Here is a 20,130-nt window from a genome sequence, read left to right on the forward strand (position 1 = left end):
GCAGGAGATAATAGATGGGAAAATCCTTCAAGTAATTCAGCAGAAGGACAAGCATGCTAGCCACCGCTAGCGTTTCAGGTTTATCGGATTGGGGGGGGGAATGTAACGTGTGATGCACAGTCTGACAACGTGTGAAAATCCTTGCTGAAATTTTAAGGAACCATGAACTTCCAGAGGGTTAAAATCTTTTCTGGCTTTATAAAAGACAAGCATTGTGCTTTTTGTCTGTTTCCTTGCCTTCAAATAAGGGTCTAGAATCTAGATGAATAGTAAGATTTCTTCCAGCCCTAGGATCCATGATCGTAATCTCACCATAATCGCCTCAGGACTGGACTGCTTTGCAAAATAAAATAATTACATGTGTAAGTGACCAGACTTGTTGGGGAGGCTGGTGATCTGATGGATTGGGGACACAGAGAGGGAGTGTGCGGGTATCAGCCTGGGAGATCCAAGGGTACAGGCAAAGATGTAGCAAAAATTAGAGTGAGTGGAAAAAGAACAATTCTCATTTTGTTTTGCTGTAGGAGAAAGAGACCTGCTAACAGAGTTCAAGATTGTAATGACTCAGAGAATATTTAAATATAGTTCTTTCTTTCTTTTTTTATTAAGACTTTTAAATGCAGAGATTTATAAAGCTTTGAGATTTTAAAGGTTTGAGATGTTAGAGAAAGAACACAGTGACATGAGACCAAAATGATGTAAGGTGATGACATCAGCATGAGGACGCTGTTGCTAAGGTGAGCCTGTTTTTCTCTCTGATCCAGATGGAAGGCTAAATAATTGCCCATTTCTGGTAAGGAATACATCCATGACACAATCCCTTTTCTGTGACAGATAAAACAAAGCCAGATGCTTTCTCTTTGCACAAATTATTTTAAAAATAAAGATAAAGGTTTTATCATAAAACATAGCACATGTTCTTGGAAGAAAATTCAGAACGTTTTATATACATTTGAAATCTTAGTTTATTAAAAATATATAGAGATCTAAACAGATATGAGAATGAGATAGTTTGGTGAAACAACCAGAATAGAGGAATATTTTGAATTTAGAGAAAAGGGAGATAGGGAAATATCTAGAATTGAAAAGAAAAATCTGTCACCATATGATTGTTGACAGAGGAAAGGCGGTGTGGGGAGTCCTGGGTTTGAAGACCGAAAGATAGAAGCAGTTGTTTTATGACTGTTGACTGATCCGAACTGAATAATGGATTACGCCATTAGTACAGAGAGAAGAGGGCACAGCCGAGAAATACTATTAAAGAAACAAGGGGTGGAACTTAGCAGCAGATTGGAGGCCAGAGCAGCTGAACACAGAAGTCCCACCCACGTGAACGTCTTCCGAGTTCTCCCTGGACTTCGCCTCTGCTGCTTGAAACATGCTCCGGCAGTGTTCCCAGGACACACTGCCTCACCTCTGCAAATCTCTGCTCAGAGGGTTCTTTTGCGAGGAGTCCTGTTCTGCCAGTACAATGTAAGCTGCACGTATTCCCTCCAACTCCACCTCAGGTTGTCTGATCCCCCTAACTGTGTCCCTCTTTTCCTCTCCCTTTTTTTCCTTCAAAATTACTGTGTATTTTTGTTGTTGTTCTTCTATTTAAAGCCAGTGTTGTATAGTGGTAAAGGAAAGGGACTCTGACGCCAGCCTGCCTGGGCAAATGGGCACTACCACTGGCTAGCTAGCTGCTGTGTGGCCCCAGAAAGTTTACTCAATTGTTCGGGTAACTTTGCTTATCCCTAAGATTGGGATAATAAGAGCATGTATTTCACAGTGTTGTACTCAACACATAGGAATTGCTATATAAATGTTAAATAAATTATCTCTCCCCTTCACCTCCAGGACTATGGAATCTCCCAAGAAGCGTTGTCATGAGTGGCATTTGGTGGAAGGAAGAGTAACACAGTTTTCAGAAATTGATGTTTTCATTGGAACATAGAATTTCAGCGGGGTTAAGATTAGGAGGGTACCGGTAGTTATACCCATAGGTTACTATACAGCCGCTAGGGGCCCTCTGCTGGTCAGAAAAGCCTGGGCAAATGGCCTCTCAGATTTGACTGAGAAGGAAGGCAGTGAAGGTCTGGTCCAGCCAAGATATCCTGGAGCCACAGGACTTCTGGGTAACTGTGGTTCCAAGAAATGAATAGAAAGGACCATTGAAACCTGGTAGATGCCTCACAAGTTTTGGCGAAGCTGAGGACTTTGATAAAGTAGGAATATATGGCATCAGATAAAAGATGTTGAGCTGAATGAGGTAAGCAAATATGGACATGGCCCAAAGAACAGGAAAGAAAAAAAAAAAACACCATATTTATCTGGGCCGGTGCTTCCCAAAATGCGTCCCCCAGAACAACATACTATTAATAGTTAGATGCTTTTTTTCAACTAAAAAGGTCTATGGTAAAATAAATCCTTAAACATGGCAAACTATATACCTCTTTTTGGAGATTCACAAAGCGCAACTCCAAAATAAAAGCTCTGTGAAGTCCTTTGGCAAGAGCACATGTTTAATTGGTTATTCCAACATTTCCCAAGCTTATCTGGTTGTGGAGCCTTTTCCTCAGGAAAATTTTGAGACTAATGTCCATAGATCTTGCATTTACGATCACTGCATAATTCTTCAAGCTCATCCAGGTCAGGTCTGTGCCTCACCCATCTTTATACCTTTTATGTCTCAGTTGGGATCGATATATAGCAAGTATTTGATAAATACTAATCAGATGAGTGGCAAAGTGGGTCCAGGTAGGGTGGCAATCCTGGGAGAAACAAAAAGAGTTGGAGATGGGAATGAGATCATCGCAAAGAGTTTCATCAAGGAATGCTACATCATAGTAAAGCAAAATGAGTTGCATTTATTGTTTAAATGCAAGCTTATAATCGAAGCTGCACTTATCATATGCACACGCCATGCTTTATTTCCCACATCTAGTTCACACTGTCACTCGGTAATAACAGTGTCTTTTCTAGTCAATGAGCTCACATATTCCCACTGTCACAGAGGCTCACCCATGATCTCACCAAAATCTTTTTTGTAGTCAAACCTACCCGCTTCTGAACCTTTTGAAAAAGAGGTTATTCCCATTCCATTGAAGACCCTTTCTAGGGCTCTGGGCTGCTCATTGAACCTCAATGAAACAATAAAATCCCAACTCTGCAATAGCACATACTGTCAGGTGGCCCCAAAGCTGCACTCTTAATTGGCGGTTTGGACGCTTTCCTGGTTTTCACACATGTGGTTCTAATGACCCTTGGAAGCCCCTTAGGAAGTGCTACTCCAGCTTTGATGATTGCCCTTGTGTTTCAAACACAATTTCGTACTCATCCTGCCATATTTCAGTCTTTCCAAATTTTATTCATTTATTTAACAAATATTTATCATCAGCCCCATGTGTCAGGTACCGTAATAGGCATTTGAAACATACCTATAAACAGAACAGGAAAAAAAAATACCAAAAAAAACCACTTGCCCATGGGGTACTTACAGTCTAGTGGAGGAAACAGACAACAAACAATAAACATGAAGTAGGCTGTATATTATGACAAAAGGTGGGGGTGCTATGGACAAGGAAGGAAAAGTAGAGCAAGGTGAGTACATCTCTTTCCGTCCGTTCACCACTGAACCCCTATCCAGCTTGACCCTTAATTCAGAAGACGGGCAGGAGATAATAGATGGGAAAATCCTTCAAGTAATTCAGCAGAAGGACAAGCATGCTAGCCACCGCTAGTGTTTCAGGTTTATCGGATTCTCTTTTCTGTCAGAAACACTACTTTAATATAAGTAAGTGGAGACAGGGTCTACAAATGCTCACCCTTAATTATGGGACGAGGGTCAAATTACAGAGAACACAACAGAGAGTATGGGGGAAGCATGGTGATCCCTCAGCTATCTTACGAAAACAGTGCGGATGAGCTATAAAAGATATGTGTAGTCTTAATGGGAGGGACATTAGGAAAAAGACTCATTCTTTTCTCTTTGCACTTATTTTCAGAATTCATTTTGGAAGACAAATGATCAATGGCAAGTTCCCCATCTATGAACAGCTGGCAACATTGGCACCCTCTTTGTCTTACCCTGTTCTTCCCTCTTTGGCCCACAAACATCTGAAATTCTAGGCTTCACCCACATCAGACCCATCTCAGAAGCCTGTTTTGAAATGACCTCAGTTTCAGGTCTGGGCATGTTCAATAACCTCTGGCCTGATCTTCTCTCTGCAACTTCAAATGCCCTTGGGCCTCAGAACATGAGGCCTGATGCAACTGCTACACCAGAAGAAACAATGGGACAGTTGAGGTTGACCAACCCGTTGGGATGCTTGCCTTAGCGCCATGATTCCCAGACTGTGCTATGAGTCACACTGGGCGACTATGGTGGACTCACAGGGGTTCCATAGGCTATTTTATATTTCCAGCGGAATCACAGCCATACTCTACATCTGTCAGACACTGTGAAAACTACTAATTCAAGGGGATTCGGTTTCAGAATCACACTACATTCCTTTTGATGATTCCAGGCGTCTTTGCAAAGTTGGATTTTCAGCAGTTGCTAAGATGTAAAGCAAGTACTGTACGGAAAAAAAAAAAAGTACTGCAGGAAATGAGCATGGTGGTTCCAATCTGATTTCAAGTTTTGAGTCTCGTGTGCAGTGCCCAATAGGCATTCACAATCCATTAATAACTAACCAGGATTATTTAAAGTGAAATACAAATACTGGGTTTTTTTCAAACATTTTGTTATTAACTTTTCAAATAGCTACTCAGTTGTTAAAACATAAACACTAAGTTGTTAAGCCCTAATTACTTAATAAATAAAACAATTTGGTATTTCTTTTGGCCAAAGGAACACAGTGAATAAAAATACTAAACATCATGAGCACCAAAAAAAACAAGACATTTTGGAAATCTCTATTTTAGTCCATTACTATTACAACCATTTTGACATAATAGTAATTACTCTTCAGAGAATTCTAGAACCTGAGAATGATGATGATGATGATGATGATAACAGTAGTCGTGACAGAAGTAGCTAAGATATTTTGAGCATTTATTATGTGCCATGTTCTGTGTGAAGGATGTCTTAGCCATTATTTCATTTACATGCTTTATGTAATTTATTTTATTCGATTTTCCTTAACCCAGAAATGTTGGTCCTAATTTTTTCCCAGAGTCTTCTGCCCCTGGACCTATGGAGAAAATGTAAAAGCCAGTTGACCTTTCTTGTGATAAATTCAATTGAGAACAATTTTCTGACAATTATAAAACCAATTTTCTATTGTCTGCTGCATTTTCAATAACCCACACATTAAAAAAATTACCAGTCTCTTCCAAAGTAGGCAAATTTTCCCCAGAATCCTAAATAAAAATCCGTCAACCAAAATTAATTCAGCTGTGTTCCATGCTAGGCACCGTGGAGGAAACAAAAAGACTTGAATGCATGGTCTCTGCCTTCAAGGCACTTCCCATAAGGTTTATACATAAAACACCCAGGGGACAAAGAACAACAGCACATGCTGAAGGATTAAGTGGGGAAATATAGGCTAGAAATATTATGTCCGGAGAGAAATATGCCATACGACTTAATGTGCCATACGACAGGAAGGCTGCCTGCAACTTGCCTTCCTGTCTCATTTCTCTGTTACTGTAAACAACCTCCCCTTCTTTTCTAGCCACCTCTTCTGGAAAGCCAACACTTCCATCTGTTCTAGGACACCTATCCTTTTCCACTTGAAGGAAAACTGTGTTTTTCTGTGGAAATCACCTACATAGTAAACATATCACAGATCAATTTTCTTCTTGCCCATAAGCTTGCTAACTTTGGTATACCCAGTAAAGGAGATGTTCTCATAACTGCATTGTGCCTGTCAAATTTTATATCATATCTTCTTTCCCTTCTCTAGTATAAGTGTGTGTGTGTGTGTGTGTGTGCGCGCGCGCGCGCGCGCGCGTGTGTGTTGTGTGTGTGTGTGTGTGTGTGTGTGTGAAATACATTGTCTCTATGGATTCACTACAAATTTTTTGCTTGAGAATTACTTTTGTCTTTGCCCCTTTATTACTAGTGCCATTTTCAAGTTTATCCATTTAACCATTCAACAACTTTTTAGTAAGTATCTGCTATTATATTATATCACTGCATGTTCTAGGTACTGGGGATAAAGTGATGAGCAAGAAAGACATGGTCACTTCTCTCACTGAGACTAGTGAGGTACATAAACAAGTAAGACATATATACAATAGATTGTGATCACTGCTACAATGAATAAAAAGTCAAGGTGTCAGAGACATCATGGTGGTCAGGGGAGGCTTCCTGGAAGAGGTGGTATGTACATTGAGTATTGCTGGGTGGAAAGATGTAAGATGGGTATAAAAGGAATAAAAGATGTTTCATGCAGAAGGACTCCAAGCTGTGAATTATAAAGGGCATAACACATTCTAGGATTAAAATTGGTTTAGTAATACTGGATGTGAAGTGGGATGGAAGTGAGTTCAAGAGGCGTGGTAAGAAAATATACCAGAGAATTAGTCAAGGGATTTATCTTGAAGATAATGAGGAATCATTTTATGCAGATAATGATTTTATAAGTCTTGTATTTTTAAATACAAACATGGGTCTGGCTGTGGTGTGGTGAATACAGTGAAAAGTGAGGGGCAAGGATGGAGGCAGAGAAGTGAAGAAGAGACAAAAGACGGTGGGACTTGAATTAGGGCCACGGCAGTGCAGTTGGAGAAAATGAGATGGATTCAAGACACAGGAATTTATAAGACTTGGAAGTATTTGAATGTTGGTGGTGAGAGAGAGGTAGGCATCAAAGATGGGGGTTTCCATTCACAGAAATGGGAAACACAAGAGAAGTGTATTTCAATAAGATAAAAAATGATTTTAGTTTGGGGCAAGGTGAAAATGAATTATCGCTGACATAATCAAGTGCATTGGGCCTATAGGTCAAGAGAAAGGGATGGAGTTTTAGATCTTGAATTCATAAACCTGTAGCCAATAACTAACAACTTCTATTGGACAATTCCAAAGGTGTTGTCTTTTGTTTGAACTCCTCTGGCCACCTCCTTTGTTTTGATATAGTTCATCATCTTCTTGACATTTGTTCTATGTTTTGTTTCTCAGCCATTTTTCCTCCTATTTATTACATCATGACTTCAATAAATATTAACTTTCTTTTGAGAGTTTCAAGACTTTCGATATTGAGTTACAGAAAGAAGGAGAAAAAGAAGGAGAAGAAGAAGAAGAGGAGGAGGCGGAGGAGGAGGAGGAGAAGGAGGAGGAAAGAAAAAATAAAAAAAATGAAAAGTCCAGCTTGGATCTGCAGTAAATGTATTGCCATGTCCTATAAAAAGTGCCATAAAGTAAACAACATCCACAAAATTTTGCTACTCAAAGAGTAGTCCATGGACCAGCCGCATCAGCATCACCTGGGAGGTTATCAGCAAAGCAGAATCTCAGTATCCACTCAAGAACTACTGAGATACTACAAGCATTTTAACAAGATCCCTGTAGGATGTGCATGCACATTGAACCTGAGAAGCATTGCTCCAGAGTGCACAGGGCTGTGAGAGAAAACAACAGGTTTTCTCTTGAACTTATTTTGGGGGGTCAGGGAAGAGTTCCTTGAAAAAATGGCCTCTGATTAGGCTACCAAGGTAGGCAGGGGATAGAAAGCATAGAATCTTGTAGGCTATATTGAGAACTTTCATCTCTTCCCTAAGAATAACCCAAAGATGTTTAAAGGTTAGATTAGTCAGCTCAAGCTGCCATAACAAAATGCCATATAGACTGAGTGGCTTAAACAACAGAAATTTATTTCCTCATAGTTCTGGAGCCTAGAAGTCTGACATCAGCTTGCCAGCCCAGTTGGGTTCTGGTGCAGGCTCTCTTCTTGGCTTGCAGATGGCTGCTTTCTTGCTGTGTGTGAGTCCTCACTTGACTGAGAGAGAGAGAAAAGATCTCTCTGACTGATGACTTTTCTTATAAGGGCACGAACCCATCATGAAGGCCCCACCCTCATGACCTAATTACCTCCTGAAGGTCCCATCTTCAAATACCATCACATTGGGTCTTAGGGCTTCAACATATGAATTTTGGGGAACACAATACAGTAGACAGCAAAGGTTTTAAGCAAAGAATTGTGGAATAATTAGAATTCTGTTTTTGAATTATTATTCTGGCTGATGTATAGAAAAGGTATTAAAAGAATCAAGGATAAAAATAGGAGACCGCTAAAAGGCTGTTTCAGTAGTCATGGTGAAAGACACTGATAGATTAAACAAAGCTGCATTGGTAGAAATGGAGCAAAGTAAAACACTTCTAAATATTTAAGTACTAAATATGACAGGCTTTGACAATGGATTTCATATGATGGTTTTGGGAGGAGGGTCAAGAATGACTGCCAAGTTTTTTGACTTGTGCAATTAGATGGGTATGACATCAATTCTTGAGATAGGAATCATGACATCAACAGGTTTGTGCATGGCATTTTGCTAAGCGCAATGAGTAATAGCCATCATTTAGTGGACATTTATCATGGCCAGCCACTGTGTAGATGTTTTATGCACATTATCTTACTATACTACACAAACCTAGCCTTCTGAGATGGGAAGATCAACTCATTGCTAAGGGTATAATGGTCTGGTAAAATGAATAGTTCAGAATGCTTTCCAAGGAGAAGAACATAAGAGAAGACAATATGAAGAGAGAAGCCATCGCAGGAGAAAGGGGATACACGCTGAGACCTAAAGGTTGGGTTAGATTTTGTTAAGTGACGCTCTTGAGAGACAGGACTGGGGATGGTATGTAGGAGCCAGGTCCTGGGGCACTATGCATGACTCCATCAAGAAGTTCACTTAGGGAAACATGGTAGAAGTTGAGTAGAAAGGGAGCGGCCAGATTATAGAGGACCTTGAAAGTCTGTAATTTATATTTAATAGAGAGAAGAATTAAAATATGAAAGGAACATGACTTTACATGACAGAAAAACCTGTCTGGCAACAGAGGAGCTTGAACATGGGGAGGGTTGAGTCACAGAAGCCAACTTATTAGCATTTGTATTATCCAAGTAATAAGTCAGAGCTCTGGACTAGTTAGGAGGAAAGCTCAGCAACTCTGCTTTCATGTCATTGGATGAAAATAGGAGAATGAGCCAAGGACAATTAAAATTTCAGGAATGAAATTCAGAGGATGCTAGTTCCAAAGTCAGAATCAGGGAGGTCAGGAAGATGAGACTCATAAACCTGTGACCATTCACATATGTGCAGTATAATACTGAGGATATTGATATTTTAAAATAATTTTCTAACTGTTTGACCACAGAGATCATTTAAATTTCCAGAAAAGCTATAGTAGACAAAAGCTTGCAAGTTATGATATATGATGGATTTACATGGGGATGAAAAAGAGATTATAAGATTCGAGGGAAAGAAAGCATGGTATTCTACTAAAGAAATAGCCTAAAATCATATGAAACATGGTGGTTTTAAAATAGAACTGGCAAAAATCAAAAGAAACCATTACATCCCACCCCAACTGTAACTTCATTACAGATTTACCGAAAAGATGCTTATAAACAATAGTGCATGGGGTTCAACCTTTCAGATGAATGAGGTTTTGTTCTGCCTCCGTCTAGTCATAAAATCATGACACAATTTTTTTTAATTCAAAATGTTGTATTTTGTGGAAGAAGAATGTATGCTTTTTGTGCTTTCCAAATGCCATGTTTTTGGTTTTTTTTTCAAAGCATGAGAAGTACTGTTGACTGGGAATAAAATAAATTACCTTTACTAATCTTTCCATGTGTCTTGCCCTGCTTTATCTCGAGGAACGTCAGCACCTCTAGAACATGCTTTGTGGAGGGGACCTGACGGTGCCCCTTAGATCATGTGTCATGTTTCTTCAGCAGTAAACACCTTCCTGTATCATTGCTTCGTTAATGACAATATGGGCCAATGTACAGTATTTATCAAATGATACCTAAGGTACCTTAGGATTAAGTTCAGGCACACTTACTCATCTCACGTGTGCCTGCCAAGAACACAAAAGGGTAGTGGATAGATATCAATTTTATTGTTCAGAATTCCCTAATTTAAGTCCCCAGTAGCCTGAAAACTTAGATGAAATAATTAGCTACACTAATTAACCACTGCAATAACAGATGTTATACAAGAAAACTGTGTATGCCAGGGTATGAGCATGTTTTGACTTTGAATATGCACTTGGGCTCACACTTTCTTCCTCACTAATGGAATCATATGTAAATGTTTTTGTAAGATATTCATTTCCATGGCAGACATTGAATTGTTTTTCCTTTAAAAAATATTCCTGCTTCATCAAATGGGATAACGATTTCAGTGTCATGTACAACCTGGATTTCTTTGGCATCTGCAGAGTTTTGTATGTTCCAAAGTCTTTACAGTGCAGCCACAAGCTTTGGGCGGGCTGTCTTCAAGGGTTGTTGGTTTTTTTTTCTCGAGCTACCCCTCTCTCAGCTCTGCCAATTATGTGCCACTTTGTCTTGGTGCTATGATTGCTTTCTTCTGAGAGGGAAATTCCTCTTTCATCAGTATGGATGCACTGTTTTCACACACTGCAAGTGCTGTGTTGCTGTGTCAGTCATCCTATTAGGGCCAGTTTCAGACGAGTAGGGCTGACGAACTGGCTGGCGATTGGCTGCCCGCGGCTGGGAGGGATTTGTCGGAAGGAAGGGCTGCAGCTTTACAGCAACAGAGTTTAGACTGTCTTTGCTTCATCATCTGAAGGCAAAATTTTCCAGATACGGCAGACAGCTCTCAGAGTACAATAAACAGGGGATGAGAACTATTTACATGGAAATTTCTTCCTCATGATGCAGGGCAGAAGCCTCAGCCGCTTGATTGTGCCAGACGTTCCCGGGGTTACTGTACAAGGGAAGGAGAGGCAGAGCTAAACAAGGTAGGAGAATCGCCCTCTTCCTTCTTCTTCTGCTTCTTCTTCGGATTCCTTTTTTTTTTTTTTGAATGTTTAAAGAGTTTGCTGCAGTGTGCTGCATTCCATGTGTGTTGCTTTGGGAAACCAAGGAAACCAGATTCCACTAATTCGAATGTAATACTTGCAGGGGACCCTGGAGTTTTACGTAACATTTTGATTTGAGAAAAAGAAATAGCAAAGCTTGAATCTATGCCGCCTGTGTGGGGGTGCGGCATAAAATGAGTTTTTATTCAAAGAATACATCCATTTATTAGCCAACAAAAATATTTGAATTCCTGAGAGCATTCTTATTTTTCTGTTGTTATAGAAAATTTTCATACAGCCATAGTTAGCTCCTGAATTAATAAAGTTTACGTTGATCCTATTTTTTTGAAAACAGACTTGTAATTATGAAAAAGAAACTTAGTGGTAATTAAGCCTCGATTGAATGTTTAGCCAAAAATGTGTATATTTATAAGAAATGAGGGAACTATCTAGCTCTATAATGCTGCGGCTTTTAGTTTCAAAAGCACATTTTTAACAAGCTAGCAAGAAGTAGCTTTCTGACAAGTTTTCGATACTGTAGTTCAATGTTTACATTTCTTTTCCTGGCATGTCTGAGCCTTTGTTTCCAGCTTAAAAGTGGAACCATTATATTCAAAAGTAAAGCTGGGTTAATAATGCTTACTGCAATTATCTGATCTTTATGCATTTTTAATGAGAACACACAGCCAGCAGAATAATTTAATGAGGGCAGGCTAGCTTTTAAAGCAGTGTTTTCACTATGTCGAACCATATCAACTTTCTTGTCGAGAAGCAGCATTAAGAAATGATGGAGAAGATTTATTTATAACACACTTGGCCCAAGAGAAGGAAAGGATATATTTGTTAAAGAATCCTTTCTGCCCTTTTCCGTTTTAAATTTCTGTGAGGCATGAGGAAACTGTGCTTTTTTGTTAGGCCTCGGAACCATGTGTTTACAATAAATGTGTAACATTTTTAGAATAGTTAGCAAGCATTGAAGCGAAGAAAAAAATCTGCCTTGCCTAACCACCTCCACCGTGAGTGGTTTTCAAGAAACATTACTATCCTTTTAAAAGACAAAGGTTACGTGGGAAGATATTTGTTAATTGAGTAATATGGACATTGGGGGAATAATAAAGTGACAAAGAAAGAGGAAATTCTTATCATCTTTAAATAAGATGAAGTTTCCTCAGCTATCCTGCCTGTTTTGTGAGAAGCAGGGGAAGTATTCATTTCAATAAGGGCAATGCCACGTAGATTCTTCTAGACCCACTGTTTTTACTTTCAAGGAGAAGTGCAGGACACTAGCCCAGAACTTCTGACGTCATCCTCCAACTATTTCTGCTGTGTGTTCTTTTATTCAGGCTCATGGAGAGGAGTATTGCTTTATGTCCTGGCCAGGAACATTCTAACTCTTACTTGGCAGGTCTTGAGTTATGTCTTCATATGTTAGCCTGTCCCTTCTAAACCCTGAACTGATCTCCCGCATAAATAGGACATCTCCTACCTGCCTTGCATCAGGCAGGTCGGAGCAGGTTCTCTGCAGGGTTCTGGCTGCATTGGCAAAAAGCAGCCAGGAGCAGAGGACGGCCCATCTTCCCCTTGGTGCAGCCCAGCACTGCCACCTGGGTGGACAGTCCCTGTGGCCTCATTCCCAGTCCCCCTGAGCCACCATTTAGGACCCAGGTTATGCCACCAAGTTCACGGCTGGTTGTGATGATGGGAGCAGCTGCTTTTAAATAAAGAGCAGCATGTCCTAGTGCAGAAAGGGCCAAAGGAAGGCCAGTCCAATACGACAGGCTGTTAGTCCCATGTCACAGGTGGCAGCCTGGGCCCTAAACATCAGGGGAAGGTTCGTTTTTAATAAGGAGCATTTTAAGAAAGAATTTCTATTAGAACAGAGGCGTGCTCTCAAGAGTTCCTGGTTCTAGTTTGCATCTTTCGAACTGTTTGTGCAGCCTAGAGCAAGTGCCCGCCTGGGTTTTTGTTTGTTTGTTTTCTTTTTTTTTGTCTCTTAGTAGAATTGAACGATACTTGCTACATTGTCTCTCATAATTCTAGCATTTTAAGAGGCCTTGACTTTGTACCAAAAAAAAAAAAGTTGTTTGTCTCTTGGCACAATGAGCTATTTAAAGTACAAAAGGATAAAACCTCATATTAATGAAACTGTTGGCAAACACCTTCGAGTATTAAGACATACAGTCATATATACAAAACCCTTCATTCTACTCTGTGCTCGTGTAAATTTTCTAGGGCTCTTTATCCTTAGACCAACAAATAAAATTTCCAAGGAAATTGGAGCTCTGCAGCTTGCATTTTCTCCATCGATCTAGTGTAATATACTAGAAGCTATGCAAACCAGACTGTTTCAGACATAGGCCTTGTAGCTCCCCAAAGCATTTAGTTATTTTGCTTTGACTTTTGCATTACGTTTGTGGAAGTGGAGTGAAGAGAGAAAGTAAGATGAAAGGAGAAAAATATGCTTGCAAAATATACTGGTTATGTAGCTTTCCTGGTTAAAAGCCTGCCTTCTCTCTGCTAGTTGTTGTAATTTGCTGTTGCTATGGTGAAAACAAATCAATATCACATGGCTACCAGCCAGCCCCGCGTTCTGGGAGCGCCACAGAAATTCAAGATCAGGTACTCAAGATTCCAAGCAAGAACTGCGAGGAGAGGATTTGATACTGAGCTTTGGAGAATTCTTTATGGGTGCCTGCCTAGGCTCAGGAGCGTGCGTTTCCTCTCTCTTCCTTTCTTCCTGCCCTTTCCTACGGATAACCAGAGAAGATAGGAAGGAAGGCATATTGACTTGTTTTATGTTTTCCAAAATGATAAAACATTATCAACATAGAAGTAGGTTGGTAACATTACAAAGGGTAAGGGATTCTGGTTAATGAAAAGGTTGATGTAACTGTAGGGCACGTTGGTTGTTGAAAACGTAGTTTGGAGGCCTTTAATATCTCCGGGTCCAGCTGCACCTGGGAGCTGGCAGTCAGAAAGTGTTACAACTGTCGTGTCAGGCAGCGAAATCTGGTAACTCTAAGGAGCAGGTGGGCAGTGGAGGCCAGGGACATTATGGAAAGTAGGGACGTATTAGCCTCAACATCGACCAAGTCACGGGAAAGCTGTAGGTCCAAGGTCAAGCCAGGTGAGCACTAAATGCCAGGGGCAGAGCAGAACTGGTAAGAGACACTTAGCTCTTTTCATAAAATCTGCCTGAGGGCCCAGCAAGTAAAGTGAGGAAGCAGCTGCAAAGAGAAGTAAAGGTGTCATGTGCACCCCCCCCCCCCAGGCAGCCTTTCCAGAATGGTCGGCTGAACCTGATGGGCATAGATGCCCACTTCTGTGTGGAGCCAAGAACTTGATATTATTTCATGCTTTGGTTTCTCTTTGAAGAACGAAGCAGGAACACTTAGCTGGGCTTTGTAAATTAGTTACAGCACTGTTTTTGGAGTTCGTTTTTTTTTTTTTTTGCTTTTGCTTTTTACTCAGCTCAGTTGTTTTTTGTTTTTTAATGAGAGCTGCAAAGTGTTCATTGCAGCTATGGTAATATTCATAGTAAGGAGTCAGAGGTAGCGTCATGGTGGTGTCACGTCTGGATCCGCAGGATTGTGCCTTCAACTGCTCAGCATTGTTTAGCTGAGGTTACTCCCCCCTCTGTTGCTGAGAGTGAAAAGAGGTGTGAAAGGTAAGTCCCTAGGGTTTCTTTTGTGAACCTGAGCCACAGAGCCAACGGACAAGCTTTCAGCTATCCTGCTCTCCTCAATATGACAGAAATGCTTGGTAATAAAAGTGGACCCGCCGACTTACCTTAGTGCTCTGACAAAGAATGCATTGTCTAGGAGATCCTGGGTCGGTATATTCCATCAATCAGTCAACAAGTGTTTATTAAACACCTCTTGGGTTGTCTGGCTTTTGCTATTTGGTTAGAACAAGTCAATTACCCAATACCTGACTTTGTGTGCAAAATAAAGGACAGAAAGAAATGATGAGAAATTGTAAGTTTCAAAGACTTTAATAATGACTTTATTGACTAATGGTCATTTAACATTGATAACTATCAGACACTAATTGTAGGTTTGAGGCAGTTTTGCTGCTTGGGGGAGAATAAGAGAAGGAATTTTGAGTTTTAAATATCTATATGTACTTTCTTCATTGCTATTATATTTCTCAGCATAAATTGTATTTAAATAACATACAAAGATGTAAAATGAGCAATAGACACATGAGAATGCTACCAAAAAAAACCCCTACAAAAACCCAAAATATAAGGTTGCTGAGAGCAATCACCCAATCTCAGCAAGCTGAGATTCAGCCCCTAAGTGAATGGGGAACATGGATGGGCACATCATCTAAAAAGCCTTAACCATCAGTCAGCAAAAGGAATTCCTAGACCCTCCCTAGCTCTTTGGAGCCTCGGGGTGCCTGGGAAGACACCCAGGCAATTATCTCACCCTCCCCATCCCACCAAGGAAAGCTGACTCTTGATCCTAGAGAATTAAGCATTCTCCCTTTTTTTCTTAAAAGCAGAGCTACTTTCAAAACTCTGTTTCCCTCTTTTAACACACATTTTTGTTTTGTTTTGTTACCCTAACATCAAAATCAGTGTGTGTTCTCTGGGTGTAGACCAGCTGTAAGGTAAGCCCAGTTTGTGGAAAGCTGGGAGAGGAAACTGAGGATGTAACTTCTTTTCAGCTCTGGGTCTTGGCAGGCAGATAGGCAGGTCCTAAGGTATATGAGCATCTATGACAGGCTGATTGCGGTAGAAGAGCTTTGTGGGTGGTAAGCCACTTCAGAGGACCCAGGGAGGAGGCAGGAAACAAGGAAAACACTGCAGGTCCCTGGTCCTAAGCAGCTTGCAATCCACAATCTGCTGGGGAACAAGATACTTACAAACAAGATAAGAATAGGTCAGCACACAAATGTCTTCAGAAGGATAATTAACATATGTATAGTTCCTTATTCTTTACAAAGGGCTTTCACAGACGTCATCTCAATTAACAGTTCAAATAGAGGGTTAAAAACCAGGAGCCTAAAATGAGAGCACTGTCACCAAGGTGTGCTAGGAAAAGCTCCCTGGGGACATGAGCTATAAACTGGATTTGAAAAACTTTTATTCATTTATTTTTTCAGTGGTTAATTAATTTTAAACTTGAAGAACAGGAAAAACGTACAAGCATCCTTGGTACGTTTTGCATGTCACTATTTTCTGTCCCCAAATGCTTTCTCGGACAACAAGTCCATTTATAACTAGTACAGTAGGCAGCCTCACGGCTGAGGCAGAGCAAGAGAGGTTGATTGGTTTTGTTTGAAACTGGCCTCAAACCCCAACCCAGCCACACAGTAGCAAGGTGAGTTTGGCTATGCGTGGCAGGGAGATGCTTCTAGAACACAAAATTGATAAATAGTTGTAAATGGCCTGCAGGTTGGGGGGAAAATCAAAGTTAACAATGAAACCAAAATCCAAAGCATTCCATTTGCTCATGAAAGCATCCACTGAGTTCTCTTAAGCCTGCTAAATGGGTGAGGGTAGGGGAGAAATTAATATTTTAGTTGTGTGTTATAAACTAGGTGCTTTACATACATGTCTCATGTAATGTGAACCTTACAAGAACCTCATGCAGTTAATGTTATCCCACAAAGACAGTGTTGGCCAATAGAAAAGAATTTTGAAAGGTTTGTAACACACCCGTGATCCCACAGCTAAAACTTGGCAGAATCAGGCTATAAACTGAGGCCCAATCATACTTCCAAATTTTACAGGTAGGTGACACTATTTTAAGCTGAGCAAATAAAGTTGAGAAAATAAAAATAATTCACGTGCAGGAAAAAATAAAAGCTCAAGGTGGAGCCAAGAGGTCAATTGTTTCAAAAATCTCAGATGTACTATATATCGTTTACATGATAATACATAAATCCTGGGCGTAATAATAATAGTAATGTCTTATATATCAGTTTTATATTTGTCATCTTTTTTGATGGTCACAAAATCCCCCTTTTGTCCCCATTTTATAAATGAAAAAGAAACTGAATTTTAGTGAGGTTAAACAATGTACTAAAAATCTCACTAGCCAAAAAGTGGAAAAGCTAGTTCTCAAAATTATGGAAATCCATGCATATGATATTTAATGAAACAAAACCATCTTTAAATGAAATTACACTGCAGTCTGACTTGGAGTTTTCTTATAATGGATGTTGCATAGTCAAGTAGGGCCCAATCCAAGCAATTTTGGGAAGACAGTCATGTTTTTAATTAAGATATTGAATTATTTTTTTAAAAAATCTATAAATTCCTGGCACCCTAGATACAAGTTTCAATTAATCAACTAAAAAGTATTGTTGAAGCATATATTATATCAGTGATTTACTCCTTGTATTTTTAAGTGCTCTGAGAGTTCAGGAAAGTAGAGCTCTGTTTGGGCTGGAGCAGCAGATAAGGCTTCATGGAGGAAGAGATACTTCCCCCAGATCTGAATGCATATGTTTTGCCTCTATCCGTGTTTCTAACATGGGATGTCTACACTTCAAGCCTAGGGCAAGATCGTCCTCTAGGTAAGGCAGAGAAATAGTGGAACTTATATATTATTTATCTCATCCTTTTAAAATGTCAATTTTTATGTGTTTGATAACATATGTAACGTATTAGTATTGTTGTACAAGTATAACATTTATAAATAAGTAACTAGCCTTATAATGGTTGTTCCTGCTCAAAAGTAATTTTTCTGATAGGGGTATGTGATCAAAGAGGTTTTGAGAGTACAGTAGTCAAAATTAGAGAAACGAAGGTCATCTCAAGAAGAAGGAACAGCATGATGTGAGGTGGTAACCAGTGTGGAACTTGACTGTGGAAAACAGGGATTAAATGTTGGGGAGCAGTGGGAAAGAAGGTTAGATAGAATTGGGGAAGTCAGAATATGGGAGACTTGAAGAGCCATATGGAGGGTTTCAATTCGTTCCCTACATCACATCTAATACTGTATAAGGAGTCAATTGACTTGTAAGGTAAGGTTAGAGGTTAGGACATTTGCAACAAGTGGTGCCGCTCTTTTGAAATTTTCCAGGCATGATGTGGCAAGGACGTGGATTAGAATGGCAGTGTAAGGATGGAGGAAAAGGGCAAATCCGAAAAGCGCCTTGAAGGAAACATAGTAGAAGCTAGTGAGAGCTTAGAGGAATCAAAATGACATTGGAGTTTCTAGCAGGAGAACTATCGATAGGACCCTGACAGAAAGTGAGGATACATGGAAACAGGGACCAATCAGTGGGAATGGGGTCAAGTGGGGAGGAAGATGATGAGTTTTGAGTTCTGGTAATGGTGGTTTTAGTAATAATGGGGTCACCCAAGTGGAATATCCCATAGGCTTTTGACAGTGTGGGAATGGAGAACAGCTTAAGACACCAGGCTGTAAATGTAAATTGAGACATGCCTGTGTTGAAGCCATTGTTGAAGCCATAGATGCTCACTACCTCCAATTAAAAGAGAGCATACATGCAGATGGCTAAGGATGAGCCTTGGGGAAGACTGCTGGGATCTAGAAGAGAATAAGAGCTAGCTAGCAAAGAATCAGGAAAACAAATACATAGGAGCAAAGCTGTCAACCAAACAGTGAGCAGCCGAGATTGTTAAGCACCGCAGCGCAGGCTCGGTGGTTCCATGGAGTGATGGCACAGCCTCCATCACTGCATTATCCTACTACACGTTCTTTACCTTCCTGGACACGAGTGCACAGTCTGTGGTCCTCTTGGAGGCAAATACTGCTTCACTAAGGATTGGTAAGAGCCACAGAATATTGGATGGATAAGGAGAACTTCGTAGCTGAATCCTTCACATATAGTTCACTTCTGAAAGAAGTTTAATAAATCTTCACCAAGAGTCAAGAGAAAGCGTTTAACACCAACAGTTATCATGACGTCTGCATCTGTATCTCAGAAGGTACATTTTGATTGAATGTGTTATTAGCTAGGACAGTCATTCCAGAGCGATTGGAGATATCACTGGACCCTGGTCATCCTCTTCTCAAAGACCTGAGGGTTCATTTATTCCTGGGTCTAGCAGGTCTTTATTGAACCCAGCCATAAGGACTCCTCTGAAGAAAATGAGAGAGCACTCGAGGTGTACAAATGTTTGCTGCCCTCATACCAGTTATCTACAGTGACCAGACCAGAGCAGCACTTCCTGAACTTGCCTGTGCATAGCAAGTCACTGGGGAGCTGATGAAAAATATAGGTCCTGATTCAGTAGATCTGGCTGGGGCCGGGCATGGGGGTGGGGGAGGGCTCAAGATTCTGCCTTTCTAATAAGCTCCCAGATGATGAGATGCTGCTCATTTGGGAGGCTCTAGAACACAGTGGTGGCATTGCTTGCATCAGTGGAGTTGGCCGCGGCCCAGTAGGTCTGAGATGGGTTAGGGCTGGGGGCAGGACCTACCTCCTCAATACAGTAGGCCTTTTCAAGTTGCTCCGGCTCCGAGTGGAGCTGAGCTTGGGCTGACTTTTCCCATGAGCCTTGCACCAAAGCTTCTGGGGTTGAGGGCATGAAGGCAGGGACTTCAGCAGTTCCAAGCACTTCGGTGGCTGCAGACAGCCTATCTGTGGACACCTCCCCCTGCCCGCGATGGCTGTCTTCCCTGTGGATGCATTCTCTCGCCAATTCCTCAAAAGATTTGCTCACCATCCCCCATGTAAGATTTGCTTACATGTCTGCTCCAGAGATTTTTTTTTCCTATAAAATACATGTGTTCAAAATCAGCTTTAGATTTTTTTCTCTAGACAGTGGTCAGAGCTGGAGCCTGTGAGTCTGATGTGCCTCCTTCAGTCCACACCCTCAATGGATGAGTTCAGGGAACTCGGACAAACTCATTGTTTCCCTTAAGATGTAGATAATGCCATCCTCCCCTCATTCTCTCCAACGAATATGAAGAGTATAGATGAAGTGTTATATGCAATTAAAATTGCATTTGTATAAAAAGTTAGTTTTAAAGCGTTGCAATATGAATGAAGAAATCATTAGGAATGAAAGCTGTCTCATGGTAGCTTAAGTGAAATGTCCATGCCTGATGGTGGATGCTTTTATATCTTGTTCTAAGTCTTACATCTTGTTTTGTGTCCATCTGCCTTCCCTCTTCTCGAGGGCTTCATTTTTCTCTATGTCCCACATGTGGCCCCCT

General features: G+C 40.5%; 1 protein-coding gene and 1 long non-coding RNA gene across 9 annotated transcripts in view; both read left to right on the plus strand.

The window, feature by feature from the left end:
• The first annotated feature begins 394 nt into the window (after positions 1-394).
• Positions 395-5,818, plus strand: LOC109372552 (uncharacterized). The gene is made up of 3 exons (XR_002122064.1): positions 395-737; positions 1,224-1,473; positions 3,987-5,818. It is a non-coding gene; the product is annotated as an uncharacterized LOC109372552 (long non-coding RNA).
• Positions 5,819-10,680: 4,862 nt separating this feature from the next.
• Positions 10,681-20,130, plus strand: part of MBNL2 (muscleblind like splicing regulator 2) — a 154,321-nt gene continuing 144,871 nt past the window's right edge. For 5 of the 8 annotated variants that reach the window (XM_019625898.1, XM_019625902.1, XM_019625901.1 and 2 more), the window contains exon 1: positions 10,695-10,924. The gene's annotated coding sequence lies outside the window, so the exon portion shown is untranslated. Of the gene's footprint in view, positions 10,925-20,130 lie in introns of all 8 variants that reach the window. The other 3 variants (XM_019625905.1, XM_019625906.1, XM_019625903.1) reach the window with 2 other exon arrangements.

This window comes from Hipposideros armiger, unplaced genomic scaffold, assembly GCF_001890085.2.
Source record: "Hipposideros armiger isolate ML-2016 unplaced genomic scaffold, ASM189008v1 scaffold_643, whole genome shotgun sequence".
NCBI classification, from domain to species: Eukaryota; Metazoa; Chordata; class Mammalia; order Chiroptera; family Hipposideridae; genus Hipposideros; species Hipposideros armiger.